Raw genomic sequence first — 6480 nt, forward strand, 5'->3', positions numbered from 1 at the left:
CCCAAGTCCCTGTTCCGGCGGAGCACGCCATGCCTCCGCCACAAGTCCCTGTTCCGGCGGAGCACGCCATGCGTCCGCCACAAGTCCCTATCCCGGCGGAGCACGTTCTGCGTCCGCCCCCAGTCCCTGTTCCGGCGGAGCAGGCCCCGCGACCGCCACAAGTCCCAGTTCTGGCGGAGCACGCCTTGCGTCCGTCACAAGTCCCTGTCGCGGCGGAGCACGCCCTGCGTCCGCTACCAGTCCCGGTCCCCGCTGCGCCCGGCCCGCCGCGGCTCCAAGTCCCGTTCTCGGCGGCGTCCGATGAACCGCCGTCGCCACTCGCCTCTGGCCCTGCGGTGCCAGATGAACCACCGCCACTTCTCGCCTCCGTGTCGGCGGCGTCCGACGATCCACTACCGCTCCAGATTCCTGCCTCAGCGGTGGACGATGACCAGCCGCCGCCTGCCGCCCTTGCCTCGGCGGCATCCGACGAACCGCCGCCGCTCCACGTTCCTGTCTCAGCGGGGTTGGAGGACCAGCCGCCGTGCCACGTTCCGGTCTCGGCGGGGTTCGAGGACCAGCCGCCACTCCACGTTCCTGTCTCGGCGGGGTTCGAGGACCAGCCGCCGCTCCACGTTCCTGTCTCGGCGGGGTTCGAGGACCAGCCGCCGCTCCACGTTCCTGTCTCGGCGGGGTTCGAGGACCAGCCGCCGCTCCACGTTCCTGTCTCGGCGGGGTTCGAGGACCAGCCGCCGCTCCACGTTCCTGTCCCGCGGGCACTCGACGATCATCCGCCGCTCCAAGTTCCCGTCCCGCCGGCGTTCGACGACCAGCCACAGCTCCACGTTCCTGCTTCGGCGGGGCTCGACGACCTGCCGCCGCTCCACGTTCCTGTCTCGGCGGGGTTCGACGACCAGCCGCCGCTCCACGTTCCTGACTCGGCGGGGCTGGACGACCAGCCGCCGCTCCACGTTCCGGTCTCGGGTGCGCCCGGACGTCCGCCTGAGTGTTCACGGGTGGACTTGTTGATCGGGCCTCCCGGACGCCCGCCTGAATGGCCCCGTCGGGACTCGCTGGTCTGGCCCCCTGGACATCCGCCAGACTGGCCTAGTTCGCGGGCCTTGGTCCCGCCTCCCGGACGTCCGCCCGAATGGCCCCGTCGGGACTCGCTGGTCTGGCCCCCTGGACATCCGCCAGACCAGCCTAGTTCGCGGGCCTTGGTCCCGCCTCCCGGACGTCCGCCCGAATGGCCCCGTCGGGGCTCGCTGGTCTGGCCCCCTGGACATCCGCCAGACCGGCCTAGTTCGCGGGCCTTGGTCCCACCTACCGGCCCCCTTCCGCCCACCCTCGTTCTTGGACTTGGTTTCATTTTTGACTGTTTTCGTTTGGGACGTCTGGAAGCCGTCCCTTGAGGGGGGGGTACTGTCATGACCCGTGTCTGCCACGTCAGTGTTTTTGTTGTTATTTTCTTCCCTCCTTCCTGCCATGTGCCTTCTGTTATTGTTTTCATCACCTCCCTGCCATGTGCCTTTGTTATTGTTTTCGTTCTCACCAGCTACGCACCTGTTCCTAGTCATCATCACGCACCTGTTCCTAGTCATCATCACGCACCTGCTTCCCATCTGCTCCCCTAAGTACCCGGACTATTTAAACCTTCCAGACCGACAACGCAGTGTCGGGTCATTACCCTGTTTGCCTCCTGTTGCCACGTCACCTCGGACTCTCACGACTTGCGCTTCGCTCCCGTTGTTGCACTTGTCTTCGTTCCCTGTCCGCCTGGCTCGTTCCCGTCTCGTGTTTGGTCCTTGTCATCGTCCAGTTAGTCTCGTTCAGTTGCCTGTGTTGTTTCTTTGCCCACGCCCCGTTGTTCGTCCCCACCAAGCTCCACAATAAATCTCCTTAAAGCTTCACCTACCCCTGCTTCCTCGCTTCTTGGGTCCACCTCCTCATCGCCGCAAGGCGACTCATGACATAATGCCTCTCATAGCAAATGTGTACAGCGCGAGCTGAAAATGCATTTACAGCACTAAAAAAACAAACTTTTATAACAGCTAAACCAAACGTTTCCAATGTAAATTTCCACCTTTATATAGTGTAGAAAGGCATCCTGAAGCCTGGAAAGTCATTAATTTGATTGTCCAGTATTTCCTTCATGAGATATTGCAACACTTAGAAAAAGTGTACAGCGCCAGCAGACAATGAATTTTCAGCACTAAAAAAACGAAACTTCATTAACAGCTAAACCAAACGTTTCCAATGTAAATTTCCACATTTATAGAGTGTAAAAAGGCATCCTGAAGCCTGGGAAGTCATTAATTTGATTGTCCAGTATTTCCCTTATGAGATAATGCCTCACATAGCAAATGTGTACAGTGCGAGCTGAAAATGCATTTTCAGCACTAAAAAACCAAACTTTTATAACAGCTAAACCAAACGTTTCCAATGTAAATTTCCACCTTTATATAGTGTAAAAAGACATCCTGAAGCCTGGGCAGTCATTAATTTGATTGTCCAGTATTTCCCTTATGAGATAATGCCTCACATAGCAAATGTGTACAGCGCGAGCTGAAAATGCATTTACAGCACTAAAAAAACAAACTTTTATAACAGCTAAACCAAACGTTTCCAATGTAAATTTCCACATTTATAGAGTGTAAAAATGCATCCTGAAGCCTGGGAAGTAATTAATTTGATTGTCCAGTATTTCCCTTATGAGATAATGCCTCACATAGCAAATGTGTACAGTGCGAGCTGAAAATGCATTTTCAGCACTAAAAAACCAAACTTTTATAACAGCTAAACCAAACGTTTCCAATGTAAATTTCCACCTTTATATAGTGTAAAAAGACATCCTGAAGCCTGGGCAGTCATTAATTTGATTGTCCAATATTTCCCTTATGAGATAATGCCTCTCATAGCAAATGTGTACAGCGCGAGCTGAAAATGCATTTACAGCACTAAAAAACCAAACTTTTATAACAGCTAAACCAAACGTTTCCAATGTAAATTTCCACCTTTATATAGTGTAGAAAGGCATCCTGAAGCCTGGAAAGTCATTAATTTGATTGTCCAGTATTTCCTTCATGAGATATTGCAACACTTAGAAAAAGTGTACAGCGCCAGTAGACAATGAATTTTCAGCACTAAAAAAACGATACTTCATTAACAGCTAAACTAAACGTTTCCAATGTAAATTTCCACCTTTATATAGTGTAAAAAGACATCCTGAAGCCTGGGCAGTCATTAATATGATTGTCCAATATTTCCCTTATGAGATAATGCCTCTCATAGCAAATGTGTACAGCGCGAGCTGAAAATGCATTTACAGCACTAAAAAACCAAACTTTTATAACAGCTAAACCAAACATTTCCAATGTAAATTTCCACCTTTATATAGTGTAGAAAGGCATCCTGGAGCCTGGAAAGTCATTAATTTGATTGTCCAGTATTTCCTTCATGAGATATTGCAACACTTAGAAAAAGTGTACAGCGCCAGCAGACAATGAATTTTCAGCACTAAAAAAACCAAACTTTTATAACAGCTAAACCAAACGTTTCCAATGTAAATTTCCACCTTTATATAGTGTAAAAAGGCATCCTGAAGCCTGGGAAGTCATTAATTTGATTGTCCAGTATTTCCCTTATGAGATAATGCCTCACATAGCAAATGTGTACAGTGCGAGCTGAAAATGCATTTTCAGCACTAAAAAAACAAACTTATATAACACCTAAACCAAACGTTTCCAATGTAAATTTCCACCTTTATATAGTGTAAAAAGACATCCTGAAGCCTGGGCAGTCATTAATTTGATTGTCCAATATTTCCCTTATGAGATAATGCCTCTCATAGCAAATGTGTACAGCGCGAGCTGAAAATGCATTTACAGCACTAAAAAACCAAACTTTTATAACAGCTAAACCAAACGTTTCCAATGTAAATTTCCACCTTTATATAGTGTAAAAAGACATCCTGAAGCCTGGGCAGTCATTAATTTGATTGTCCAATATTTCCCTTATGAGATAATGCCTCTCATAGCAAATGTGTACAGCGCGAGCTGAAAATGCATTTTCAGCACTAAAAAACCAAACTTTTATAACAGCTAAACCAAACGTTTCAAATGTAAATTTCCACCTTTATATAGTGTAAAAAGACATCCTGAAGCCTGGGCAGTCATTAATTTGATTGTCCAATATTTCCCTTATGAGATAATGCCTCTCATAGCAAATGTGTACAGTGCGAGCTGAAAATGCATTTACAGCACTAAAAAAACAAACTTTTATAACAGCTAAACCAAACGTTTCCAATGTAAATTTCCACCTTTATATAGTGTAAAAAGACATCCTGAAGCCTGTGCAGTCATTAATTTGATTGTCCAATATTTCCCTTATGAGATAATGCCTCTCATAGCAAATGTGTACAGTGCGAGCTGAAAATGCATTTACAGCACTAAAAAAACAAACTTTTATAACAGCTAAACCAAACGTTTCCAATGTAAATTTCCACCTTTATATAGTGTAAAAAGACATCCTGAAGCCTGGGCAGTCATTAATTTGATTGTCCAATATTTCCCTTATGAGATAATGCCTCTCATAGCAAATGTGTACAGCGCGAGCTGAAAATGCATTTACAGCACTAAAAAACCAAACTTTTATAACAGCTAAACCAAACGTTTCCAATGTAAATTTCCACCTTTATATAGTGTAGAAAGGCATCCTGAAGCCTGGAAAGTCATTAATTTGATTGTCCAGTATTTCCTTCATGAGATATTGCAACACTTAGAAAAAGTGTACAGCGCCAGCAGACAATGAATTTTCAGCACTAAAAAAACGAAACTTCATTAACAGCTAAACCAAACGTTTCCAATGTAAATTTCCACATTTATAGAGTGTAAAAAGGCATCCTGAAGCCTGGGAAGTCATTAATTTGATTGTCCAGTATTTCCCTTATGAGATAATGCCTCACATAGCAAATGTGTACAGTGCGAGCTGAAAATGCATTTACAGCACTAAAAAACCAAACTTTTATAACAGCTAAACCAAACGTTTCCAATGTAAATTTCCACCTTTATATAGTGTAGAAAGGCATCCTGAAGCCTGGAAAGTCATTAATTTGATTGTCCAGTATTTCCCTTATGAGATAATGCCTCACATAGCAAATGTGTACAGTGCGAGCTGAAAATGCATTTTCAGCACTAAAAAAACAAACTTATATAACACCTAAACCAAACGTTTCCAATGTAAATTTCCACCTTTATATAGTGTAAAAAGACATCCTGAAGCCTGGGCAGTCATTAATTTGATTGTCCAATATTTCCCTTATGAGATAATGCCTCTCATAGCAAATGTGTACAGCGCGAGCTGAAAATGCATTTACAGCACTAAAAAACCAAACTTTTATAACAGCTAAACCAAACGTTTCCAATGTAAATTTCCACCTTTATATAGTGTAAAAAGACATCCTGAAGCCTGGGCAGTCATTAATTTGATTGTCCAATATTTCCCTTATGAGATAATGCCTCTCATAGCAAATGTGTACAGCGCGAGCTGAAAATGCATTTACAGCACTAAAAAACCAAACTTTTATAACAGCTAAACCAAACGTTTCCAATGTAAATTTCCACCTTTATATAGTGTAAAAAGGCATCCTGAAGCCTGGAAAGTCTTTAATTTGATTGTCCAGTATTTCCTTCATGAGATATTGCAACACTTAGAAAAAGTGTACAGCGCCAGCAGACAATGAATTTCCAGCACTAAAAAAACGAAACTTCATTAACAGCTAAACTAAACGTTTCCAATGTAAATTTCCACCTTTATATAGTGTAAAAAGACATCCTGAAGCCTGGGCAGTCATTAATTTGATTGTCCAATATTTCCCTTATGAGATAATGCCTCTCATAGCAAATGTGTACAGCGCGAGCTGAAAATGCATTTACAGCACTAAAAAACCAAACTTTTATAACAGCTAAACCAAACGTTTCCAATGTAAATTTCCACCTTTATATAGTGTAGAAAGGCATCCTGAAGCCTGGAAAGTCATTAATTTGATTGTCCAGTATTTCCTTCATGAGATATTGCAACACTTAGAAAAAGTGTACAGCGCCAGCAGACAATGAATTTTCAGCACTAAAAAAACGAAACTTCATTAACAGCTAAACCAAACGTTTCCAATGTAAATTTCCACATTTATAGAGTGTAAAAAGGCATCCTGAAGCCTGGGAAGTCATTAATTTGATTGTCCAGTATTTCCCTTATGAGATAATGCCTCACATAGCAAATGTGTACAGTGCGAGCTGAAAATGCATTTTCAGCACTAAAAAACCAAACTTTTATAACAGCTAAACCAAACGTTTCCAATGTAAATTTCCACCTTTATATAGTGTAAAAAGACATCCTGAAGCCTGGGCAGTCATTAATTTGATTGTCCAGTATTTCCCTTATGAGATAATGCCTCACATAGCAAATGTGTACAGCGCGAGCTGAAAATGCATTTACAGCACTAAA

The sequence above is a fragment of the Idiotropiscis lumnitzeri genome, unplaced genomic scaffold (assembly GCF_059441095.1).
Source record: "Idiotropiscis lumnitzeri isolate Australia: NSW breed Sydney's pygmy pipehorse unplaced genomic scaffold, RoL_Ilum_1.0 HiC_scaffold_136, whole genome shotgun sequence".
NCBI lineage: Eukaryota > Metazoa > Chordata > Actinopteri > Syngnathiformes > Syngnathidae > Idiotropiscis > Idiotropiscis lumnitzeri.